General features: G+C 39.2%; 1 long non-coding RNA gene across 1 annotated transcript in view; it reads left to right on the top strand.

The window, feature by feature from the left end:
- The window catches only part of LOC134884135 (uncharacterized), a 64433-nt gene that overhangs the window by 4382 nt on the left and 32261 nt on the right, over positions 1-27790 (top strand). Inside the window, exon 3 of the long non-coding RNA XR_010168378.1 lies at positions 10676-10770. This is a non-coding gene — a long non-coding RNA (uncharacterized LOC134884135). The remainder of the gene's footprint in view (positions 1-10675; positions 10771-27790) is intronic.

The following is a 27790-nucleotide window of genomic DNA, read 5'->3' as shown; positions in this document are numbered from 1 at the left end:
CTAATACAGGACACTCGCTGAGAATCAAAATGTAACTAATTAGCCAGTTGAATATTTCCACTTAATACATAACATCCTTTTAAAACAGATGGAGTTTTCACTACCACATTTTGACTAGATGTGCCATTTGTTTTAAATTATATCCAGAATAGGTTTGATCAAACCTACTGCTATCATTGATTGGGACTTGAAACATCTAAACAGATTTAAGTTACTACTGTGTATTTCTTATAAAAAACAGGTTTTGCTGCTCATACAGTAGACCTTGATAGAAACAATAACAACTATTATGTTGTATGTTAAGTTTAGTGTTGGCTCCCATCGCTGCTGAGGGCCATCTCTTAAGACCAGTTTCAGTAACTACCTTCAATTGTTTTAGATGTTGATCAAACCTTGAGTATTATTATAAAAAGTATGTTTTTATACTTGTTAGCATCTTGATATTCTATTACTTGCTATCTGTTAGTGTCTCATCTTTTCCTATTCTTTGGCTGCGACACAGTCCCAGGCACTTGATACTCAGTATTTCTATGGCCGTAGCTCTGTTTTGATCAAAGGGGTTCAGGGGCCTAAGTTTCAAATCCCCAAAGCCCATTTTGGTGACTCTTTGTTTAGCCCATTGGCATTCTGACCCCATGCTTCTCAGACTTTGAACTCAAAGCCTTGAAAATCCGTATCGCTTCTTTAAACACATTATCAGTGGGCTAGGTTTTAAGAATATCACTAATCATCTTAAGGTTTTAGTGCAGTGTGGCAGCACCGTTGGAGCCTCGGGGCCCAATTGCTGGCATGGGCTCCGTTAGACATATTATGTGAAACATATGATAACTTAAGGACAGCAAGTGTTCTGTAAGCTTATGCGTTTCATATTAGAGCATCCTAAATGTACACTGCTGGAATAATGTCAAGTTAGAACTTTTAAAACATCCATTGGGATTTATACCAGGTGTGCTCAGTTTTGTTAATATGGAACTTGAATGAAGTTTGATGTTTCCTAATAACAATTCATGCAAGGCATGACTGCTTGTAGCATTCTACAACAGACTGCCCAGTATTTATTTTCAACACTCAGTTCACTTATTTAGCTATTAAGATTTGACTGTTTAATCGTGCTAACAGACATCCGAAGACTTGACTTGGAGTTTTATTTAAACTGTTGATACTGTAGTTTCATAAGTCATTTGCATGTTACTCTTGATGAATTGGCCTGAACTTCATACATTTTGATAGAGTAATGCAGCTCATGCACATTATACAAGGACTATAAGTGGAAATATGAATGGATCAGATTTCCGTGGAACATGCTTGATGCTACGGGTTGCTTAATCAGTTCTTGCAAACTTTTTAAACTGTTGTCAAGCTGCTTGAATTTAAGTTTTTGCAGAATCATTTTATAGATTCGTTGCATACTGTGTTAGTATTAATATTGGTTGGAACATTTTCTGACAGTTACAATCCATAGCAGTGGTATACAATAAATAAAAACACAACCTACCACAACACAGACAATACAATGTTTGAAATTACTTTTAAGTGCAGTCTGATGTTTTACATTTTCGTTATGTAATTGGCCATGTGTTTTATTGCTATATTGAAAATCATGCTCCTTAGCGAAATTAAATAGCTGTAAATTGAATTTAAAATGTTTGTTAAGTTGTTAAAAGACAAACCAATCAGGTATGTTTCTGAACACATTGAGCACTACCTGCATGAAAATTGTCCATATGTCAGGAGCATCTGCTTCATCCTAATGAATACTATACACTACCTGCAGTGCAACGTGTAAGAGTTGATGATGATGCTGATAAACATTTAGCATTGTAGGCTAGTTAGGATAAAAATATCTTATGACAACATAGGACCATCTCTTTGTGCTCGTCTTGAGAATGTGTGTGTCTATGTGCACATGTTATTGCATGCACGTCTGTATGTCCCCCTTAGCTCCTCTCACACCTCCTCAATCTCATCAGCCCCCGTGCTTTAGAGTTGGCACCTTGAATCACATTGTCTTCATCTGGAAATATTTCAGCTGCATTTCTGCAACTCTAAAGGGAGATAAAGATAAAGGAGAAGAAGGTAAAAACACACCCTGTTGTGTGAATCCTGGAGAAGGCCTTGAACCCTGCCATTCATCCCTTTCACTTCATCAGCTGAGTCTAATTGCCAGAGAGGACAGGATACCCAGGGCCCAATTGTTCCTTATCCTCTTTGGAGCCTCTGAGGCATGAAAAGCGAAAGGCCTGCTTTTGATCTTTTTTTTGTGAGTTTTTTTTTCTTTTTCTCTGTCATGCCCTACTATCCTTTCCCTTAGAGTGAGACTATCCTTTCACACTGTGCCCCCTTCTTCAACCACGCAAAATAATTATCAAGCTCTGCTTCATCAAATAATGGTAGATATTGGAGGTCATGATGGGGAGGGCCAGAGGTCTGCAGGGGTGGCCTTAGGACGCGGTGGCGCTCCCAACTCATCTTAAAGGCATGCTCCTTAGCTGTAGCTACCTTTATATACCTTGACCCCAGTTTTCGTTTGTCTGTCCTAATGAGACCCTCTCATGCAGCCAATGCAATTGAGGTCTTGCAATGGCAGGGTTGGGAGGCCAAAGTACAATGAGACAGGGCTGTGCTCAAACAAGAGGCGCATCTGTGCTATCTTGGAAAAGAGCTCATGCGTCTCAACGCCCCATAGGCGCTGAGAGCGGATCTATTGACACCTACTTGTCCTTTGCGGTCATCACCTTTCTGTGAAGAAGCAGACACACCCAAGTTCTTGTTAGAAGTAGTTCTTGGCAGAGTATTTAGCAAGGCAAAGTGCTTAACTCGGTTTGGGTGGCCATGCGGTGTAAGGATAAAGAATGCAGCTTTGTATTAATGAAAAATTCCTTGGACCCAAAGACATGACAAGGGATGTCAAATACCAATTTGTCTTAAGCAAACAGTCCCTGTAGTTAAAGAAAGAAGGGCACCGTTGTCTCTCTAAATGCTTAATTCCACACTTGATTTTTTTTTTGGTTTAAAAGCATGCTTTAGGTTGAAGGTAATTACAATGTTTAGAAAGTGCTTATGTAGAACAGTTTTTAGCTGTGTTTTCCTTAGTTACTGTATGGACTCGGCCATTAACCATGCCCCGAAATGTTTTAGAAATTGAAAGAATAAATGCACGTTAAAACCCCTGCTGATTTTAAAAGATTGTATAAGAAAAAAAAGAAATCAATGTGTAAGGAACAATGAGACCAAAGATAGGCAACCTACCTAACTTGACAAAAGGGACAGCAGGATATACGATAAGTAGAGCAAAATGACAAACAAAAACACAAGTAGGCAAACAAAAACCTTTAAGCAATCATGTTAAGCACGCCTAACATCTGAGCACTCTGCGAGAACAAAGCAGGGCTCCTGTCAGAGCATCGATCCACTCCTGAAGGCACACACATCCATAGCTCTCTGATTGCTCCCTGCCTCTCACGCCTCTCTCCCCCGTGCCTCCAACTCTCTCTGCTCCCGCTCCTTTCTGAGAATGTGCTTATCGATCTGGCCTACTTCGCTGGAGTTAACTCACTGATAAAACCTGAACAAGGGCTTCCAATGGCCTGAAAGAGTTTGGAGAGCTGGTGAGAAGGCAAAGACGATAAGAATAAAAAGTAGTCGCTTAAATCACACAAATATTTTTAGCATAACTTTGAGTTAGTTAGTTTAATGTTAAGTTTATTCAATGTTCAGAGATATAATTAGTTGTTAAAATCTTTATATATTATTATATTACATTATATTTCGTTTAACTGTAAGATAGGTTTTTGTTAGATAAGATGGTTGTCCAACCAATTATCCCCATCTGAAACATTTTGAATGATTGTGGGATTCTACCTTAAAAAAAATAAAATTTTAAAAGTATTTAGGCTATAGTCAAAACCAAACACATATGTGATGTGCACTATTCGGAAATGTTGATAATATACATACCAATTATTTTCATTGTCTTTCGTTCACTCACTTGGTATTTTTACACATGCTTGTGTTGTTTCAATTTGTAAGAAGCTATGAACGTTTGAGTATGGCATTTCCAGTAAAGTGTGTAAGACCTTCTGGTGAATGCTTCCATACTGTAGTTAACTGACTGGGATAGGAATTTTACTTACTCAGAAAAAACGCTTGTATTGTAAAAAGAGATTGTATGGTAGAGTATGAAAACGAAATTGGGATGGTGAAGAAGGGTATTAAGTAGCTTAAGTCATTTATTCATTCAAAAATATAATTGGAGTTGTCTGACAGTGTAATGCAAAACCAAACTACTGAGCATTTGTTCAATGACTCAATTGCTCAATCATTTCTAGTAATTGTATCCTGCAATCAGTGATCCATTTAGTATTGTGCAAACTAATACATTAGTTTAAAAAAAGAGTAACTTTAGTAATAGTGTTTTTGTGCAGTTTATTGTAGATCTCAGACAATCAATAATTTCTTGTGATGAAAACAAATCACTGTTTTTTTAACTAAAAGTGACTCGTTTTGTGTATCAGTGTGTGTGTGATTGTCTCCAGAGTGTGATTACATTGTATGTCAGTGTGTGTATATTTTTGCAAGTGTGGTATGCTGTCATGTTTGTAACATTCCATGTGGGAGGGTCTGTTGATAAGTAAGCCATCTGTAGTGTTCTGCAGCACGACATGTTGTAAAGCGAGATTTGAGAGTGTGGAGAGACTTGACTTGACAAATCTTGGCACATAATGAGACAGAAGGGAGTAAAGGCAGAAGTCTGTCCAGAGATAAACAATTAGATTTGTCCCTGAGGTAAAGGCCAGGCAATGCAAGAACTCTCAGACTAACAAAATCAATATGGCTTCCAGTAAGAACACTCAGGGGGTAGAGTGATGAAGAGGTTATCTTTCATTTCTCAGATTAGGACACATATACAACGAGTACCAATAACGCTTTAAAAATCAATTTGGTCTCAAACATGAAAGCTGCTCATCAGTGATGAATACATTTTAAAGTATTCATCTGATATGCAGCTATCTGTCAAACATCCTCGGTCTAATGAGACATGTCAACGAATATCAACAGGGATGCTGAACTGAGATTGTCAAGCCAGTTTACTTCAGCAGCCAATTGTGAATGGATCCTAAAGGACACAGCATTTGGGAATGAAACTTTCACACCCTCAGATAAAACCATAATGGAGCATGAGCCATAGACGGAGTGGGCAGTCCCTTCGCATTGCATCGCCTCTCAGGTCCTGCCCAGACTTGAACGTCTAATCTAACATCTCACCACTGTTCCCAGCAGGCCTCACAAGGGTAGCACTGCCAGGGCAAGGAGGGTTGGATGGTTTGACTGTTGGGGGGAGGGCGGGGGCGCCGTCCTGCTCTCTGCTTGCGCTTGCTTTAAAGAAGAAAACAAAAAAGATAGGGTGAAGGGTTTTGGGGTGGGAGTGGGGGAAGATCACAACTTGTGTGCAACTGCTGTTAGGCAGGGAAGCCTCCTTAGAGACGCCAAGTCGCTGACCATAAAGGTGTGAGCCGAGGCCAGCCTGTCGCCTCATCTCCATGGAGACAGCGACGTGTCACCCCAGTGGGCTTGTCTCTGCTGTGGCCTGGAGCATCAATAGCACTTGGGGATGTGGCCCGGCCGTCACCTGGGCTCCAGGGGACCAGGAGCCACTGCTCCGATGACCTTCAACAACCTGCCAGTCTGTCATCTCGGTTTGGGGAATAACAAGAAAGAAATCAGCTGGGGATTTGAGTAGAGACATTGTTTATTGGGCCATTGTATCTATGGAGGAGGCTCTTTGTTCCAGTGGGAATGAACTAGAGAGAAGGAAGTTCTTTCACAACATTAACCCACTTGATTTGAAAAAAAAATCCTCTTTGCCAGTATTACCATTTCATGTCAAAACATAGATACAAAGGCTATACTGTAGTCTGGTATTTGGTTAATCTCCTGCTAGTAATTAAATAAATAGAAATATATGGCTGAACAGGAAAAAGTTGCATGTTAAATTAACATAAGTGTATTGTAATATTATCATATCGATCTGTCAAACTCATTATTTTCTTCAGCGAGTTACAATACAATCAAATACCTTTTCTGACAGAAATCACGACATTTTGTATTGGTAAAGAAATGTGTTGAGTAAAAAATGTGGCTTTGGTTGTGATGACACTATACATTTCAAATGTGCATAATAATGTTGGGGCTTCAGCAAATCATTTCAATATTAATTAATCTGTATAATATTTTCTGGATTTGTAGAAAATATAATAGAAAATACTTAAATCACAATTTCCTGAAGCCCAATTTCCTTTCTCTTAACTTGTGGTCAGCATCAGCTTTTAGTATTAAGACATTTTCATCGATATTTGTTGTTTGTTTCTACTAACACTTTTTAGGTCTCAACACAAACCCCAGTAAAGAAAAGTGAAATATAAAGAAGCTTAGTTTGTTCTTTCTTTCTTTAAGGGGTGTGGACACTGCAGTAGAAAAAAACCTAAAACAAATGTATGCATAATCAGAAACATCAGAGTAATTCCTGTATACTTGCTATTGTTGGTATCAGTGTGATACATTTTTGCCAAATCGGATCTAAAATCTTCATTCGAGTGTAAAGCTGCGCTATCCCAACCATTCCCTGGAGACACTTGTGTTGCATTATCTGACAAACCAATACATGGGACTCTGTGGAAAAATCTGTGCTTTCTTCCTTTCAGCCAAAAACAAAGAGGATTTTGAATGGAGTGGTGATTCTTTATGCAGAGCTGAGACGCGACACCTTCGGCGAGAGATGGCGAGCCCTAATAATACAGAGCTGTACAATGGTTCTGACAGGCGAGCAATAAAGCAATCAGGGTCCCAGGCATTCCAAATCTTTTTACCGCCCACCCTCTAACAGACTGAGAGATGGGCGGCTGACCTGTGGGCTGTCAATCATGGGGGATACCTGCTGGAGCCTGATCAGGGAGAGCTGAGGGCACCAGTCCATCAGATCTGTTTTCACACTCCAGACACTAACATTGCAAGCATAACCACAGACACAAAAAGCCCCACCACCTCGCTCTTAATTAGGAGATGTGGGTGCATTGTTTGGGGAGGGGGGGTCTGGACTTGTTTGGTTTAAATGGGTATGGGAGTGTCTTAGATATAGGGGGATAGTAAGTGGAATCCCAGTGAGACAGAGAATAACCTTTTCCCTTGATTTAGGAATCAGGCATTGATCTGTCACGCTGTTTTGTACAAGCAAGAGCTCTTTCAGCATTGCTTCTCTGGGTGTGTATGTGCGATACTTGTGTGGAGGTCTGAGAGAGGGGGGGTTGGGTAACGGAGGCTTGTTCATTAGCTGTCTGTAGCCCATTCCAGCAAATAGATCACCATAATACTGTGGTTAGTTAATGGCTTTCTGGTGTTTTCTCTAGAGTCTTCGTGTCTGAGGGCTGACTCGCTGAAACTCCTCCACTGTTTTCGCCTCCTTTTTCCAAGTGGGGAGTCTTGTGTTCTGCTGCCTAACTCAGACAATTGGCTTCAGCCAGCGGCCAAGTCTGTGAGCAGTTTGGCCGCATGGACTCACATTAGAGAACTAAAAGCAACATCACAAAAACATGCTGATCTGACATTCTGCCTCACTAGTGACTGGATTCATACTGGTTCTCCACAAATAAAACACCACATGTATGACAGGGAAGGCTCTCACAATAGGCGATTATATTGTTGTGTACCTATAAGGGTTTAAGTATAGAGATTTGTCATATTCGGCTCTGTAAATGAAATGACATGACTTGACTTTGCATTTGGCATCTGTTGCAATGAAGATCCAGTTGTTCACTATTATTCAGAATTAGAGTTTGACTGTTAAAGTCCCCGGATGGAATATGGACTGGTTGCTATAGAGGTGCCAGTATACTTACTGGGCATGACCAGTGTGCCCTTGAGCAAGGGGATGACCCCAAAAGCATATCGTATGTCGTGTACGATGGCTGACCTTGTGCTATGACCCCTCTAAAATGGATGCACAGTATATGTTAGTATTTGGGATATGCAAAGATCACATTTCAACCTAATTGTTTAAATTGACCTGTCTAAATCTTTGTGTTTATTGAAAATAAAAAATGATCTACTGTATATCATAAGTATTTAAAATGATAGGTAGCATGACAGCTAATTATTCCTAATGCATCGCTTGCTAACTGTGACTTATGCCTCAAATACTTCCCAAATGGGATAACTCAAAAGGGCTTTATTTTTTGTTTTGACATCTCTTAATGCTGTTTTGAGGTTTACAGGAAGCAAACGAGTGTTAATCTGATCACTCAGGTGACAAAATCTCATTTTTTGACCAATGTAGTTCCTAATTGAGGGTTTAAACAACCTAGGCTTTTTTTTACGGGGATATGTATTATAATGTTTAAATCTGATTGCATCATGACATTTTTCCGATATTGCCTGGACATTTTTGATTTAGTTACTTCTGATGTGGGAGATTGTTCACTATTGCAACGCATCAAAAACATGTAGGTTGTTGTGGGATTTTTTTATGGTAAAATCGGCATATATTTGCTTGAGAAACGTTTGTCATCATAACTTAAACTGCATTCCCAGTATTTGTTAAATGTATACAATTTACAAAAAAAACCAAGGGTAGGCATTTGCGTATCATTACTGTCCTTGGTAAAAACTTACAAAACAAATATTCCATTGGGTTAGTTTTTAAGGGCAGTAACTTTATATGTTCTTTATATTAATGGGAAACCGTATTCTTTGAGGAACTGGTTGACGTTATTGGGTTTGAGACATCTTCATAAGAGCATCTGTACAGTAACTGTATGCCATTGTGTGTGGTTGTGTGTGGCGGAAAAGACCTTGCTGACTATTTTTGGTGAAAACCATGAAGTCTTGCCCCTCTTTTCAAGCTTATGGGATAGCTGTCTAACGTGCGGAAACGTGAAAGTTCAATGATAGAAGATGAAAGGACTCAAATTGTTTTAGGGTGGATTTTTACCTCAGCCATAGCCATTGAAAACGAGTGATGAGTTTTGCAGAAGTCTTTACTTCAACGGTCCCTCAGTGGCCCTCTGTAGAACCCCCCCCCCCACACACACACACACACACACACATACACACAATTTGGGGGCCAGCAGCCTAAAGTCTAAAGAAAGACGTGTTTTTTTTCTTGCCAGATATCTGATGTCATCTTTTACTGAAAACATGTATGTGATCTTCTGCAGCTGGAAGAGCAGCCCATATGCATTTTACATCACCCTTAGTTATTTTTGGGTCAGGGAGAAGCAGGGTTTACTGGATCATTCACAATCTGACACAGACTGGGTTTCTCTTCCCATGCTCCTGTCCACTGACAGCAATATCCCCTAAACACATCAAGCCTTTAAAAATGTCATATCCTGCTGTATAACTAAACTTAGGTGTCTGCATTCAATGTTTAAACCTGATGTCAAAACTTTTGGTTTGGTTTGCTGCCAATGTACATGGTTCAATTTCATGCATGTATAGTTGTCTACTTTTTATAGCTAAGTAGTTTAACACATTTCCATTTTTTACTTTTCCTACTTTATTCAGACACTGTTGATTATAACAGTTGATTTGTTCTCCAAAGGTTAGACTATTTTGGGATGTTATACTTCAAGATATAGACTCCAGCTTTGTTTCTGTGTTGTGAGCTGCACTCATTATATTCACCAACTTTGACTGAAGCTCAAGTCAGAGGTAAAGTGGATTTCTTATATTTCAAATGTGAGACTTTGTGACCCCTGTGGAATCATACTACTTTCCAGGTCATATAAATAGTAATAAATGAGTACTGTTGGAGGTGGAAAGAAAGTAAATCCTGCTTGAATCATATGGCCACCTTGTGAAACTCTGCTTGAAAGTTTTGTTAATTTTCCCATTTCTCAACTTCAACGTGAACACACCGCAAAACAAACAAACCTGAACAAGCCCCGACAACTTCTTCCTTTTATTGGCAGCTGATACATGAACAAGAGGTTGTCTTGGCTGAAAAATGCAACTGCTGAGGCGTTGCTGGACCTCCAGACCTTTGTGACCAATGGCGTGTCATCCCTCACTTTGTCATGTTTAACTAAAACCAATCCCCATTCAAAGCAGCATCCATCAGTGTTAGTTGAGAACAATGACAGATAGCCTTTCTGCAGCACTCAAAGCATCTGGATCCTTTCTCTACTCCCCCTCTTTTTATTTATGGTAAACAGCCTGAATAACAGCTGGGCAATGAGAATTTACAAGTTAATCAATTGTTTGTTAGGAGCCACAACGATGCCCCATACCAAACCATCTGCGAGTTAATGTTCATTTACCATGCTAATTTTACCATCGGCAACAGTGTATCTATTGATTTTTTTCTAGAGAGATTTATCCACACTAAACATTATCCTTTATGTTTAAACTAACACCTACATTAAAGATGTGAGTGTTCAATTTAGCCTGTGCGGAATAAAAAGTTAAGCAAACTGAACAAAGAATTCATCTGGTGCTAACAAACCTGTGCAAAAACAAGCAGAAAACTATAAGAGCATTACCACTGGGGTCTCATGTGGTTCCAGGATGTCCTGGAAGTCATATTAAGTTTCACACAATGTTGATGCGCCTAGTTAAGCACTGTTTATCCTGGACACTGTGTTTCCTGTTTAAGTGAAGTTGCCTTTGTCTCTCCTCCCAGGTGTTTGTGCCTGTGGCAAGGTCTTGGTCTTTTGTTCCCTCCCACTCCCTTTAGTCCACCACAACACGACCGGCATGAACACGAGCCTCAGACAGGTCAGTCAAAAATTATCCCTCAACACACAGCAGTCTACACCATGGGCTCAAGTAAAATGTCTCCACATTCATAAATGTATTCATCATTAAAAACTACTTTGAGCATCAGATGCATCTGTTTTTATTCTTAAAATGTGAAATACTAACAAGAAAGGAAACTGAAAACTAGAAACAAAAAAAAAAAAAAATACAGGCATGTACTCGTGACTTACCTTCCCTCAAGAAAAAAATAACGATATTTAATAATGGCATGGATTGACATTAGCAATCGTTAATCTAACAATAAAATGTTGAGAAAGCTCTTAACCACACAATGGAACAACAATGTCTTTGAGAACATTCAGAAATTGGAAAATATTTTTCTATTAAATTTTAATACTTTTTTGGCTATGCTATCTTGGCAGCCTTGAACCAGTGTTAGGATAAGGGCACCATTTATAACTGAGCTGTGAGCACTAGTATTCACCTTCCCCTATTTCCCGGCTGCAGCACACAAACCACACGCTACTTTATTTATAATCCAACCAACCTCAGTGTGTAACTCTTGCCCTGTACTCTTGCTCGCATCACACAGTGAGGTCACTTCCCTCTGCACCTCCACCACTGCTCTTGCATTCCAACATGGCTCTAGGACAGCAGCCCAGCAAAGCTCTATACTCCTCAAATCACAAAGAGGCCCAGATCAGAGCCGAGCTGGACGTGAGCCAGGATCCAGGCCCTCACAGCCCAGGCAGCTGGGGGCAGCCTATAATAAGTGGGAGACAATGAGAACTAGCACACCTCCCACGCTTTGCATGTGGATGTCGATATAGAATTGAAATTAAATTGTTTCATAGGTTTCTCTAGACCACACTAATTTAGAAAATATATGTTAACTGCTGGTGGTTTTAGTGGATATTTACATTAAGGATATACGTTTAACATAACTGACCTCAAATTATGAAAATATGTATTATTCAAATCACTATAGTGGGTTTCGAAAGTGCAAAGCTGAAAAGGACAAAGAATAATACAATTCACTTGAAAGAAAGAGGCGTTCTTGAGCTTTGATTTGGCTGAAACTTTGAAAAAGTGCTGAACTATGTATTCCTTTCTTATGAATTCCTAGGCCAGCTTACTTTTTTTTATGTTGCCTCCACTTTCTTAAATCCAAATTTAATTGCGCCAGACTAAAGAAACTAGGCAACTTAACCGTTTTTCCAACAGTCATCAAAAACATGTATGTACAATGTTATTCTTTCACATGGGGAAAGTAGACATATTAAAGGCATTTTGTTTTAATGAATAATAATGAACAGTTCACTATGATGTAGATGGCGGTGGTGCTTTAATGGTCCCTTGTAGCCTCTTAAGCCTCTGGTGATAAATCTCACACAGGCTCACTCGTATAACTAAAACCCAAACCTCATTCAACTTCACATCCATCAGTGTTTGGCTGAAAGCGATGACAAAGCACTTTCAATTACACCAGTAACTGACTCTGGAAACAGTTCATAGCAGGGTCCAGGCTCCAAGACTAAGGGAAACACACGAGGGGGAGGGCAGAATAGCTGGTGGGGCATCAGTTTGACTCGCTCCCAAATAATAAAAAGGGTGGTGTGACTCTGGGACACAAGGGATGCCGCCAGCATCGCGAACCCAAGGACAATTCACCTATTTTGTGTGCTGTCACCCCTGTTGTCTGATTTATGGTTTGGACATCCTTCCTATGACCCATTCGTCCATCAACTGGGCGCTATAAGGATACTGTGGTGATCAGAGGCTGAAGTATCAAAGCGTCCTCAGTCAGGGCCCTTGTGTTGTACCAGAGGGCCTTGCTCTCCTGAAAGGGGAGGGATGCCGTTGCGAGGGAGAGCATTGCAGCAGCAGAGGAGAGCCGTTCTTAACCCTGAGCACCAGAGGATAGAAGAGCTTTTTGAGAATCCATCAACTGTAAACGCTTCATTCTATAATGTTGGTGTTTTCTTTTCCATTTTTTCCTCCCAATTTGTAATTATATTATGTGGAGTGTGTGCTCTCTAAAAGTTAACATGGCAGTGTTTAATTGGAGTGATTTTACTCATAATTGCATGATCCTCTCTACCACTTTTGGCTTCCACTTTATTTGAATAAGCAGGCTAATTTCAGAATCCATCCTCAAAATTAATCAGTATAGCATACTTAATATGGAAGTTAAAAAATGAAATTATTGAGAAAACGTAAATCTGCTTTGAATAATGGGAGCCTTAATCATCAACAAAAACAGCAAACGCCAACGATGACGGCACCAATCAGGGAAACATTTAGTGCAGCAGTAGATAAGTGATGATCATTTTCTCTCTTTTAAAAATCCTTTTATTACATAAATAAAAACAGAGTATGATCCTCCAGAGAGCCTGATCTTTTAAAGCAGCTCTGACTCCAACCCCCCTGATGAAAGGCCCACAGTAACATCAGGAGTCCAGAGCCTTTACTCTCTAACTTCAGGCAATTATGACACAGAGGAGATCTTTGCCTTCTGCACTCAAAAAGAAGAAGAAAAAAGGCTTCCCTTTTTTCTAAGCTTAGTTGTAAAAATAAGCTTGCTCTCCTGAATTGCCGTCACCTCGTGCCCTTTGCAATAGCAACAAGGATGTATCGGAACAAGCCATGGGGCAAAACAAATCACTTGTGATTTACAGAATTATAAAGATTTTAATAGCTGCAATGTTTCTCTCTCAGATTGGTCTTTATTTCCAGGAGTCAAAGTTTCCTGGAAGCCCTAGGCTTTTTAAAAGCAGTAATTGGCCAACAGAGAGACTAAGGATCTCCCTGAGTGATTGAGTGTATTTGTTGCTATGAACTTGAGGGTATCACTCTAAAGATCACAGGTCCAGGTTGTGAGAGCCTGCAACTTATAAAGCACAATTCAGTTTGCAGCAGCCGTGGAAGTCTACTTTTCAAAGCATTTTTGTTTAAAGTTCTAACCTTTTTGTGGAACTTGATGATTTTTTTTGCTGATTAGTTTTGTTTCTAAATAATTCAGCATAAACTAAGGGGCTCTGGTTTGTGAAATAAAAACAGCCTTGAATGAATGCAGAACAATTGTTATGATAAAGAGCGTGACTGTTATCCTGGCATGTAAAAAAGTAGCATACACAAAGTCCATCTTTTGAGGAATAACAATGATTTCTGAAGTGTAATTGAATTATTTTTTGTATTTTACCCTTGTCTTTCAACTGGCAGTTAATCAGTTTACCACCTTTACCATAAATACATGTTATGTACAGCCATTTATTATAAGATAGCAAAAGTCAAAAAAAGCTTATCAGGACTGTGCACTATATACTACACCACTTACAATGAATACAAATTCAACCAGAATTACCAGCAATTATAAATCTAAGAAAAATGCATTCACTGCTTAAGAATTGTACTCTAATAGTAAAACTAATCCCCCATGTATTTCTTAGTTTATTATATTTTCTGTATATATCCAGTTTTTTTTGTTAAAAAAAAAAATGTCAGCGCGATGACATCCCCTTACACCATATCAACTATCTATATTATACTGATATTTTTTTGAAATATATAAGAATTGATTAAATGACTTTCTCATTGTGATTTAGAGTTACATGTTTTTATTTGTATCATTTATATTAATTACTGGGAGTGATCACACTCCTTGATGTATGTTTCAGAGACAGCAGTACATTTTACGTATCTGCAGAATAGCTCTCGTAATGTTTAAAGCATGTGCTCTCTTACTCTTATAGAAAAAAGTCTGACCGTAGCTTAGCTATATTAAGTAAATCCACCAGGGAGGCATAATCGAGTTTGACTCTCTACCGGTGGTCTCCTTGTTAGTGTTGTGAGTGTCAGAACTGACAGTGCAGGTAGCTCAAATGCCACTTAAGGTTTTAGCTTCAGTGGCTTTTGCAAAGAAATGACCGTGACCTGTGTATCTTGAGCCCACATCCCACACCCTTTCTGCCTGACAGCTGCTCAATGGCAAGTGTCTGCCAGCATGCCGAGGGGAACGCTGCCAAGCAGCCGGAGATAGAGATGATTACCACATCCCTCTCAGCCTGCTCTCTGAAAACTGATACCTACTAACAAACTGCTGTCAACATGTTAGCGCGGCAGAGAGAGTGAGAGCAGAAGTATGTGCCTGAGAGAGAAAAAAGGGAGAAAAAGAGATGTGTGGGAGAGTCCAAACAAGTTAGGATTAATGACATTGAAACAAGTTTTTTTCCGCTGCTTTCTGAACTAACACCATTGTGGAAGACTTAGGAATGTAATCAACGCTATAAGGAAATGCCTGTTAGACATACGTGTCGATGAGATGATGAATGTGAGACAATCCTGTCACAAGGTCACTATTTTTCATCCTACTGTGCTCATCGTGCAAAATGATATGTATCAATGTGCAGTCATGAATGTCACCGTAAGATACATTATTTCTTGGGTTTAAGTTTGAGTTTTTATGCAGAAGAAATGGTCATTTAAATGCAGGGAATACTGCATTGTCAAAAGAAAGTTTTTACGTTGTGGTTCAGATATGCAAATCGCTTCAGACCTTTACTCCTGCCACTTAAAACTTAGCTTTTCCTGCTGAGGAGAGAATGAATGCATTTCTTCCAGGGAAGAGTTATAAATGTCAATGTTTTTGAATAAATCCCCTACAGCGCCACTTTAAAGTGAAATAAAAGAAAAATCACAGCTGACATATTTTTCTAATTGTTGCAGAGAGGGGACAGGAAGCAGCATGGAGTAGCTTGAATTATCGGTAATTTGAATATCGCTGTGCTTAATTACAAAAGATTTTGATTGTCTGATTTCAACAGAAGTACTATTTTAACTGCTGTCTTAATACACAGTTGTTTTTGAAGATTGACTATTATGATAATGTGCGTCCCGTCATGAAATATTTTAGGCAAAGGCAGGAAAACAGAGCATCTTAAGCACTCATAATGCATATTCTTTGAAAAAATGCTAATTAAAGAGAATGTAGCAATCTTTTTTGGTATTTTCAAAATTAAGGTTATTTATCCAAGATTATTTTCAGGGCACTGCAACTTTAATAATGTGAAGTGTGTCAGGATACACACAAAAAACAAATAATGTTGTATGTCTCCTCTAAATGAAACATTGTTCAGCTCCATTTGTTAAACTGCCCTGGAAGAATGTGGGTCAAAAATACTCAGTCAGGTATTCATTTGCCTGGCTGGAGGTTATAGCTAATGTAAAAGTTTTCTGCCAAAACAAAAAATCAAGTACTAAAACTTTGGTTACATGTGGTTCAGCCTCATTTTATAATCAGGCTCTGCAGACGATGGTGATTTACTTCTTATTTGTTTATTTTGTTTATTAAATGCCACACTTACAACATTTAAAAATAAAATCAGGGACAAAATACTGTCTACAGTAATTCACTCAGGAACTTTGTGGAGCAACAAGATAAGTATTTCTCTAAAAATCAATTTTCGAGAAGAGACAATGGAAACAAACCTAAGTGCTAGTTTGAACCAACCCCACAAGGCTTCCAGAGAAACCACCAAGCCTAAGAAGCACTTTATTAGCCAGCAGGGGGGGGTCAGGAGGACCAGCCCTATCATTGATTGAGGTTGGAGGATGCATCCACAGCTGCACTTTCTCTAAATTTCTAAGAGTAAATATGCACCTTTGAAGTGGGGGGTGCCTAGGAGCACTCCTCTGCACAGATTGTGTGGGTTTCTGTGGGGAGCTGTAGTTACGGGAAAGATCAATGGACAGGGCATTAGGGGAAAGAGCACAGTACACTGTCCAGCCCTCCAGCCTCCACAACAGCTCTGCAGCTCCTACATGGCCAGTATTATTGAGCTCAAGGCAGTTTAATTCTCCATGCTGTTTACTCAGACTGATAAAAATTTCAACCTTTCTGGCTGCAAAATGTATTGGAGGAAAAGATGAAATATTCTATGAACTTTATAAACAACTGCAGTTTGGTTCCTATTGCTCAGCTACTACTTTTTTTTTCCCTTAACACACATCAACCTGTAGTCATGATCCCTCAAAATTCTTGTACGGGTTTAGAGATTACGTACTTTTAAAAATGGTTTATATCTTAGCATTTGCACTTCATTCTGTAAGGTCATTTATTTCCTGTTTATAAATCTTTAGTTCTCGACATTTTCATATTATGGTGATATATTTATAAACATAGCTACTCTAATTCAACAATATATCATTGATCATTACTGGAGATAAGATTTTAAGCTTTTTTTAAACAAAATAATACTTTTGACTGGAATACGGCTGCCTGCATAATTTGTGACTGGAAAACTCCTTTGTCCGATTGTGAAAGCATGGAAAAACCCATATCCTGCTCATTGTGTGGCTGGGTATGTGTACTTGTGGCATGCTTTAAGTGCATTAGACTTGTGCTGAACACACAGCTTCCATATTGCGGTTGTAAAGACGATGGAAAAGCCTTTTGGGGTAGCCACACTTCCAGATGAGGCTAATCTGCTCGTGGTTGGTACAGAGTGATTAGTGAGCAGAGATTTTTAAGCCCTTTGTCTTCTACTTATGAATTATAAACTGTCTCAATCTCAGTGTTTATTAAATTAAAATGAAGTAAACAAAAAACCGAATAAGCTTTGTATTTGGAAAAGAAATAGCAATTATACACTGAATTCATTATTTATTTGGATGATTTTTAATAAGTCGGAATTAAATTGGTTTGTTACAGTAAATGCTATGATGTCCCAGAGGACAACATGTGTCCTTTCCATAAAGTGTCAAAGTGTAGTGTCTCTGCGCTCCCAGGTGTCGCCGGGGTTTGGCTTCAGCAGGCTTGTGAGATGCAGCCAGAAAGAGTTAGCATTTACAACCCCTGTCACACTCCACAAAACACTGTGTCACTCAAGCACAGCCTGTGTGGCAGCTCTGGCATTAATGGAGACGTTGACATCTTTCGACAGAGTGTTTATCTAATACTAATGCTAAGCAACCAGAGCCAGTCGCCCCCACACGGAGACATCGAACTGCGCCTCAGACCTCAGTGTCTGGCAATCGCACTTTTTTTCCCATTCATCCCTCAAGATTTATAGAATTCATAACAATGGCTTTGCTGCTGCTCTGTGTCATGTCTCTTTTTTTTAATCATTTGGCTGCATATTTCTTGCCACCATCCCCTCGACTGCCAGACTGCTTCACAGGTGCTTAACACAAAGTTGGGTGGAATTATGACAAATTGCAGGAAGCATCACCTGTGTATGCTGGCGTGAATATGCAGCTCAGGACCTTCAACAAAAGTTGTTTACATATTTCTTCTGCGGTGTTTTTCACAGATGTATTTTCTTATGGATTATTTTGCCTACTCCCCTCACACACACAAGCACAGACTGTCTCTTAGAAAGGGAGTTTCAAGTTTGTGTTAATGCATTCTTTTTTTTAATGTAAGATATTAATTTTTGAATTATTTCATATTAATCATGTACATATGTATTCTCATACAATATTGTGATATTGTTATTTTCAAAGAAACATTTAACAGAAAATACAGTTGTCTTAAGACACACTGTGTATTATACACTCCACAAAAGGCCGTGAAATTGTATATATGTTACCATACATATCTGAGACTGATGAAGTGTATGGAGCTATCTTTAGAGGATTGATTTCCCATACTGCCACGCAGTTGGCTGCATTTATATTCCATGCCTGTGGCTCTGTGACCCCTGGTTCTCCTTTGATGTGGCAGGCAGAAGCACAAACTAGGATGAGGCAGAGAGAGAGAAGGCTGAGGGATAGCAAAAGGTGAAACAGTCTACGATGGAGGGGGGGGGTAGAGATTTTTCTGCTAGTGCAGGTTTCCAGAAGGGGATGAGAGAACTTGATGAGGGAGTGTAAGAAAGACTGTTATGAGTTTGCAGGGAGCAGCGCGAACCGATGAAGCCATCATCTGACAGATCTATAAGAGTTTGCACTGAGGGCGGGTTGGTGGTGGGTGGGCAACAAGGAAACCCGGCCGAGGGAAAGGGATTGGGTGATGGTGGGGGGTTGGGAGAGGGCATGACGGTGGCGCGAGCTGATAGAGACGTCAGCGCCGCTTCAGTAATCTCACGACGGCTGGCCGCAGCGAGGGGCCATCGAGGGGCCCACGAGAGCAGAGGCATGATAGAGCAGACCACCCCGACAACACTAGCAGGGGGCCAGGCAGTATGGACAAATCAAAGCGGGAAGAAGTAATTTTTGAGAAATTACAGAAATCTCCATGGAAATTAGCATGAAACACTTTCTAATCTCTTGCTTTTCACCGTGGACGATAGGGGTCAGTGCTTCAAGTTCTCCAGCCCTTGGTTTCTCTTTCTCTCTCGCCCCATCCCTAATTTCATTATTCCCTCTTGATTTTTTTCCCCCTCCCTCTTACTTTTTATGTATACTCATTTTACAGCCCCTCCCTCCGCTCATATTCTTCAACCATTCATTTGCTTGAACCCTTTTCATTGACCACAATTAAACGTTTAGATTTCAAAGGCAAATCAAGGGAGAGCCAAGCCTTGCCCTCAGAGTGACACAGGATCAAGCTGTTGGGTGCTTTGGAGTCTCGGATGAGGTGAATCCCCCCAAGATTTGTCCTCTGCACCCTGCCTTTCGTTCTTGTGTCTGTCAGAGCTCAGAATACTGCTCAAATGAATGAGAGGAGTGAGGCACCCCTAGTTGTGACCATGTGGTTATTGGTAATCGGCAGCATTTTCAGCAGTTCAATGACACCCTAAGACAGTATTCTTCTCATCACAATTGCTCACAATCTCAACAATACGGGACAAAATGCACCTTAAGAAAATGGTTGTGGAACAGTATTGTAGATGTGCATACCAGAATTTAAAATAGTTTTTCCAGGTTAATTAGATTTGTATGATGCTCTTAAATTATAAATTAGATTAATGCGTGTTTTAAAACAATTCAAAAGAGGCAAGACGTGATTTTTTATTTAGTATAGCAGAAATCTATTTTCAGAATAGAATATTATAAAATATCATTGTTAAAGGGTTTAGACCCTATGTTTACAGATGTTTTATTATTATCAAAAGGAGAATTTCTTTTTTTTTGGTATTGATAATAAAGTGTAGCTTACAGAAAACTAAACTTATTTTCTCTATCCTACATCCATGGCAACACAGTGTGTTGTCCTCTTTCATAGTCGTGGTCATTTTATCAAACATTGAACTAAACCGAGCTGCTCCTGCTTCACTGAAGCACAGAGAGTGAGACTTTGTTATTGTCTTAAATGCACATTGTTCCTCATTGCGTGTTCTCTTCACGGCTGGACAGAATATTAAACATACTTTGATTAAAACAAAAAAAACATCTGCTTCTGACAACAACAACAACAACAACAAGAAGTCTGGCTAGTGTAACATTAACATTCTGCCCTTAACCTGATAATAAATAAATGAAATTATGCCATATAAAAAATAATACAAATTCAGTATAAAAGAGATTTTCAGACTAATTATTAGATACATTATAAACCTCCTTTTTTTCCCCCTTTCCACTGTATCACTATTAGGAGACAGCAAAGAGAATGATGTGCCAGGAAATTCAATCGAGGCACATCCAAAAGAGACCAGGGTCTCTTGAAGCCTCAGTACAAACAAGAGCCAATGAGAAAAAAAGAAAAAAAATGGGTCATCTTTCTGTCCTGTTGTACTAGAATATAAATAAATGATTGCATTCAGTCACCACAAAAACAATTTCTCTGAAGTCAACTAAACTGGTTTGTAATTTTATGAAGGAGTTCCAGTTTTCATATATTTCTTTGTTTAAATGTAAAAATGGAAATGGTCATATTCAGAATTTGTATTTCATTTTTTCTTTTGTCCTTGGTTTCCTGATTTATTGGTAAAGTATTTTTCCTGAACCGACAATGTCAGATCGCTTCCACACTTCTCTGTGTGGAAGCGATCTGTGTGTCTGCCTTGTTAACTAAAGATGCACACATATTCACTAATAGGTACAGTAAGACAGAAATAATGGGCATTAGGCCTGAAAAGTAAAATAGTGGCATTTGATTAGCATTACATTGTATGCTGATTCATGGGGAATAGCTGTAGAGTAAAGGTGCTGAGGACTTAATTAGAGTGCTTGCAGACTTGGCACATTGCAGTGACAAGCAGTAGAAATGTGTGTTGGATATAGAAACCTTTCTAACCTCTGGTTAAACCCTCTCTTCCACTCTAACAGTTTGTCTTCTAATTAAGCTCCAGAGTTGGGTTGTCTACTTTTTTTTCAATTCGTTCACATGCAATTTTGCTAATTGCAACGTAGAAAATGACAGTATTGTCCTAAATCACAATCTATGGTATTGTCTAACATGTGTCAAAAAGAAGTTTCAAAAATGTTCAACTATAAATATGTGGAAAAGTTGCACATTTTATGAATGCACTTTTAAGGTTAGTACATTTGTACAATAAATAATGCCTTTATAAATTCAGATTTATAAGAATTTTGTGTAGATAATATATAAATTAGTTGAAATTTATATTTGAATGTAGAATCAGAAGTCAAAATGTTTTCTGTAGTCTTAACCATTGCAGTTTCTTTTCTGAACAGTTCTTCTTTAAACACTCCATGGTGCAGATTTAATCAGTTATAATTTCTGTGAAGCTGTGCTTAATGTGTCCTTAAGAAATAAAATAAGGTTATTCTCATACTTAGCTTGAGACCTTGTTTAACCTAGATGCTACAGACATTTGGCAGGGCCTGAGTATACCTGCTCCTAGTTGTGGTTCTGCCAGTAATAGATAGATGGCACTGCATCCAAGGTAGAGCAAAGGCCCCGAGACTTCTCTCTACCATCTTTCAGGGTCTTACTCTCATTATCCATCCGAAAATTAACCTGTCAATTTATCAATCAACACCATCTTGAGTTTTATGCCTCCTGTTTGGCGACTAGCGTTGCACCGACTCCGACGCGCTGATAACCAGGAGGTATGTGTTTGTTAGTGTAGTGAATGAGTGCATTATCACCTAAATGACTGCTATGAATCACAATTGCTGCCAGGCGGTTGATAAGAGGTAAATACACAAGCAATTTGATTTGAAAGTATATATCTGTTTATGTATTCTTTTATGTGTCGAGAAAATAAGGTCAGGGCCAGGCGGGCAGTATTTTCGGCTTTGTTGGGCTCTGTTTTCTTTAAGTCGAATACAGTGCAGGGCCATGTTGTATTGTGAAGACTGAATTCCAGTTTATCACTATTGCTTCTGAAAAGCAAGATATTTAGAAATATTGTAAAGAATTGTAAATTTACAAGGTGCGTTCGAGAAGAGTAATTATATTAGGACCTCAAGAAAAATGTAAAGCAATACAAAATGTAAAACTAAACACAATATTATATACTTATCAAACAATAAATAAAACAGTATTCCTATTATTGCAATTATTTTCATATTAATAATGATAATAATATCATCCACAACTTTTAAAAAGAATAATTTGAGGTCACAGTATGAATGTTACTCTTTTAATTAACCAAATCAATACAGTATATTTACGATTATGATAACTTGGATCTTTCATTTATTATTTGATGAACAAAGCACCTTTTCTTTTTACATTTCAAATAAACAATATTCTTTATTTCTTGATTAGAAACATAATAATATAATTGCAAATGTAAATATCAATATAACAGTTTAAATGTATTTCAAGGACATTGCACACATTGCCTAATTATTCTGTATTGACTTTGGAGTTAATATTACATCTGCTCTTAGAAATATCTAAAAGGAAGGCAGATTGAAATATGTGTTTGCATGCTCAGCATGCTACAGAGTTATAATAAGCACTGGGACATGTCTTTATCTCTAAATGGGTTATAATGTGATAAGCTAAACTAGACCCTCAAAAATCCCTACCAAGTGCAACCGCGGGTGGGGGACCTCAATTGCTTCAGTTCATTCTCCCTTTTTCCCGGTATTTTCTTCCTCTCTGTTCAGGTTATTAGCCGCTACATGACTGGATCGCCGAAAATGGAAGGACGTGAACAGAACCAGATAGGGGTTGTGAATAGCGGGAGGGACTTTCCTTTTTTCCAATTGTTTTTTTATTTGCAAATGGCCTTATTGTATAGAGGTGTTGGAGAGGAGGGGGCGCTAGTGAGGAAAAATGGCGGAAAGTAATTTAAAATGCTGACAAAAAGACGAGAGAAAAAGGAACACAACATCTGGTAATTTGTTTCAGCAAGCTTAGCCTAATGATGTAAGCAGATTACTTTCCAACAGAGTGGGAAAGGGGCATAGAGAGAGGGCTTTTCTTTTTTCTCTTTTTTTTGTGCCTCTTATGGGTCTGCCCTATTAAAGCCTGAGACAGAAGCCACTGCGATATACACAGCCAGCTCATATTAGTGACTCTATTTATGCTCTTCCATGCCATTTGATAATTCACATGCCTAAAGGAGGGTTTTTTGATCAAAAAATTGCTGCTTATTTTGGAGGCTATTTTATCGCCTTAAAAGGGGAACCTTCCTGACTCTCCGAGGTGGGATGTAAGCCACTCGATGCTGTGGGTGCTCCCTGGCCCGATTTGCTCTCTCTCCTCAGAGAGCAGAGATCAGTGGTATGCCCAGATTGAAAGGGAGGGCAGGAACCCGGCGTGATGAAGGACACTGGCTCCATGTCAATGTGTGGAGGAGACTGGAGGATGAAACACACCATTAAGACCAATTTAGAGTGTTGCTCTAAATTTCAGCAGGACTGATCGATCCTGACAGGAGGGCATCGTACCGCCTGCCAGATCACTTAAACCACTGCCCCTTGTCTCACGTTGCTTAATGTCATGTCATTGGCTATCATTCCCAGTCGAACAGTGAGCTGCTGGATTTCGTTTCAATTACTACTTGTAGGATTACCTTTTATTTTTACACGTCAGTAATCAATGAGGATTTTGATAATAATGTCATAATGCAATCTCAGTATTGCGTTCTGTCCTTTTTTCCCTCTATTCTTAATCCACAGTGAAATCCTCTGAGACTAGTTGTCCTGTCGGTTTATTGATTTTTTTCCCCTTGCTCTGTGAACGTTGAACAGAAGCTTGAGAGCCGAGGTACAGAAAATAGACTATACCTTACCCAAGGGCTTAACCATCAGACAGGTATTCACATGATAATAACAATAACAGATGATGATATCATACATTTATATAACTTTTTTCATGCATTAATAAAGCTCATACTGCTCAACACAGTAAAACAAGACAGATAACCGAAAAGAGACAAAACAAAACTTCAACAATTTACGAAAACTAAACAGTGTCTGTAATAAATGAGGAATTAAAACTATTTAGATTAATACTGAAACATAAAACAAATTAGACAACATAAAAAACAAGGTATTTTATACACATATTTCAGGAAATGCGTTCTGCTCTATATAAATCTAGATTGTATATGTTGTAATATGCAGAGTCCTAGCAGATGCTGTGTGTTATTATTGCGCTGCCACTATCTGCCGGCGTGGTGCTGACATTTTATATGCCGTCTATTTATTAGTTGGGATGTTCATTGAGGCAGCTCAGGTTAAGTATCTTGCTCAGTGTCTGACTGCAGATATTGAACCTGCAGCCCTCTTGTTCCAAGTTCAGTTCCCTAACCACAACCAGTTTGCCCCTTTGAAGGATGAGGTCTCATGAAGAGTGGTGCTATGTATACCACACAGACAGTGATCTATTCCGTGTCTGATATCATGTTGCTCCATGTCACTGACTGATGTTACCTGCATCCCCCCGTGATGATTAGATCCATGACTGCGCCTACAGTTCCCTTATAAAATCAGTTCCTTTCTTTTAACCCGCAAGACGCAGAGTCTCCTATCAGAGAGAAAAGAGCAAGCAAGGGAATGAGGGAGAAAGAATAAGTGAAGTTATTTTAAAGGATGATATTGCTTCATTGTGGGCTGACAAATGTTCCTCATCTCAGTTGGTGACATGCTCCACTGTATAAATGGGTTAGGAGCTAGGATATAAGTTATGTAAGTCACAATGCGTTGAGACATCTGCTAAGCACATTCATATGTAATGGAACATAATGTAATAAAAATAATAGGGGCTACCCAGAAGATTTATCTCCCATTATAAGCATCCTTGCTACGCTCTTTATTGCAACCTTCCACATGTGCACAAAGGTTTTTGAAAATACGTACCGCAAAAAATCTTATCCACAGCTTCGAAGGTCGGATGATTAGTATTTGCAAAACAGGTATAAAAAGACAACAGCAACATTAAGTGTTAAATATTGAGTTTTCGGCTTTTAAATTTAGGAAACAAATCAGAAACTTGGCAAGTCATTTTAAATTAAATACTTTATTCTTTAAGAAAAGGACAAATATTTTTAGAATCTTAAGTAAACTTGCGTTAAGTAAAGCACATCAAACGTTTTAATCAGGTGGTGTAGTGTGATCAGATATTAAGCCTGAAATATGTTTTAGTGCATTAAAAGGGGAGTCAACTAGTAGCCCATTGTACCTATAATGATTTGCCTGGTGTGTGTCTTCAGGGGCCGTCTGTGCCACCAGCTGAGGCGTTAATACAAATATAGCAGATCATTTGTGAACTAACCTGTTTTTTAAGTGGCTTTCTCCAAAAGTGTGACAGGCAGGTGGGGAAACATGACAGAAGTAATTAGGCATTAGCTGTTATTGAGCCATCCTGAGACTTCAATTTTTTTTTTATGTATAGCAACTTTTAAATTTGAGGACATCTGATTTGTTTATTTATTTAATTACATATATACATTTGTGTGCCTTTTAGAATTGCTTTAAAATCAAGACAAGTCATCCTTCAAAAAGAACATCTCGTTAAATAATCTCATTAGCTTTTGCTGTTTTTTCTTGTAAAAAGAAAATAGTAGGGCAATTGATAAAGTCTAAGCTCCACCTTCGCAGCCTCTCCATTTTATAATCACAGGCAGTTTGGCAGCACAACGTAATTAGTTTGCACGCCAGATTTCCCATGAGTCCCAACCTAGCTCAAAGCCAATCCCTTCCTCATCAGCAGCCCAGAGACTAAACACCTACTTTATCTGGTTCCCCCAAGGCTGTCCATCCATGGGGAGTCAGGGTGCCCTGAAAAACATTGCCAATGAGGGCTCCAATGCCTCGGGCTGATATGGGTGAAACTTCAGATGGCAGATGGCACAGGGAAGGAAAAGGACCATATCTTTGAGGTAGAACTGCCAAACAAAAGTGGAACATCATATCCTAGAGCCTTACGTCCCAGGGCTGAGATTAAAGCATGAAATATATGTTTAGGAGCCTCAAATGTCTTCATTTGAAAAAGTGTTAGTGATCAAAGTGTCTGATGTGTGGAGGCATGCTGCAGGGTATTTTTATGTATTCACCAACCCAGGACATATTTCACAGCTTGTTCAAATGTCATCATTGATAAACAGGACTGCTGAAGCTGAGGGTCATTTGTTGCAGCAGCTATCTGTCATAGAATAAGGTGGTACTATGCAGTATGTGCTTTTCTTTATATCATACTTATCACACCATGATCTCTACATCTTATTATGTTTGTAACTAGTTTAGAAAGAACTGTTGAAGGCCACTCTTTTTACTCTGTCTTATCCAGTTCAATCTTTTCATTGTAAGTATTTGTAGATGTGTACACATCTGAATTACCTCTGCCAGTCAACAGCAAGAAGTGATCGGGCAGTTTTTAATACCACTAGGCCCATCTGGGAGAAGGACCCTTTTCATTCGACATACTTGGCTGCTTGTCGCCTCACCATAATGGGCATGTTGAACGAGCTCTGAAGCAATAGCCAATTAAATGCCTTGAAGGGGATGCCTCGAGGCCCTGCGTGAAAGGCTTCAGGTGTGAAATGCTTGTTTTTCAAGAGTGCTGCAAATGTTGGCTGCTTTCAAGTTTGCTGTTGCCCTGCTGGCTTCCCCTTCCAGCCCACCCCGGCAGCCCTTCTCATGTGGAGGAGGGTAGAGGGTAGAGGTGATGGGCAAGAGAAGACCACTTAAGTACAATTTTCTATTCAGTGTTCCAAACCTGTGCACTCTCATGTTTTTCACCGCTGCCTCGTAACAGCGAACAGAGTTTCATATGATGCAGACAATAGCTTTTTAGCGCACAATAGAGAGAAGAGGAGAAGCTGAAGGGCAGACAGGGGGAAATATGGACGAGACAGAAAGTCTGTGCGTGAATCCAAACCAGAGGTTGTGGTGGATGGGTGATGGCGGGGGTTGGCTGGGAGGGGGCTTAAAAGGAGATGGATTGTTTGCTAATTGTGGTCATTTCTGACCAGAACATGACAGGTTCAATGACTACTTTAATGCGTTATTGAATACAACAGAAACTTGAAATGCAATTGTGAGAGAAGCTTCTGTTTTAGAAATGTGTTCGCAGCCTCTCCATGGGAGGGAAGAATGTTCATTCAAGGTTCAAGTGTAAGAACAGGCTTCATGGTCTCTGTGCAATAAAACATTTATGTCTGAAGTGTTACATCCAGCCTTGATTGAAGTATTTATCCAAACAGCTACATTTCTACACTCCATCTTTACAACATGGAAGTTGAAAAACAGTCTTAGATCATTGAGGAGTAACATTAAAAGATGCCTGCAGGGACTAAGAGGGAATAAATCCAGGGGATATTAATCTTATTAGGATCATACATCACTGAGGTGTCAGGTGAGGAGACAAATGAATGGGCGCCTGTTTATCTGAGCTAAGCTTTGTGGTTTACCTAGCCATTGCTCAGGGCCCATATTGCCACTAATAAATTGGTTAAGTCTTCGCAGAGTGATTGTAATGAAGTTAAGGGACTGGCTTGTCTGAGCTCTCGCCACTACAGCCAGCCATACTTGCATCCCCCTTTTATCAGTCCAGATTGGGAGAGCCCTTTCGATAAGATGAAGAGCGGAGAAATCAAAATAAATGGAGTCCATTAAAGGCAGCAATGCATCAACTGCTTGATAAAGTGATTAATAAACAGGCCAGGATTGTGATTGATTAAAGCATTTAATCAAACTGTTAAAAAGCCCTATTGGCAGTGGTGCATAAATG

This window comes from Eleginops maclovinus, chromosome 2 (genome assembly GCF_036324505.1).
Source record: "Eleginops maclovinus isolate JMC-PN-2008 ecotype Puerto Natales chromosome 2, JC_Emac_rtc_rv5, whole genome shotgun sequence".
Lineage (NCBI taxonomy): Eukaryota > Metazoa > Chordata > Actinopteri > Perciformes > Eleginopidae > Eleginops > Eleginops maclovinus.
Note: the sequence above shows the minus strand (reverse complement) of the source record. Positions and strands in the feature narration are given on the sequence as shown.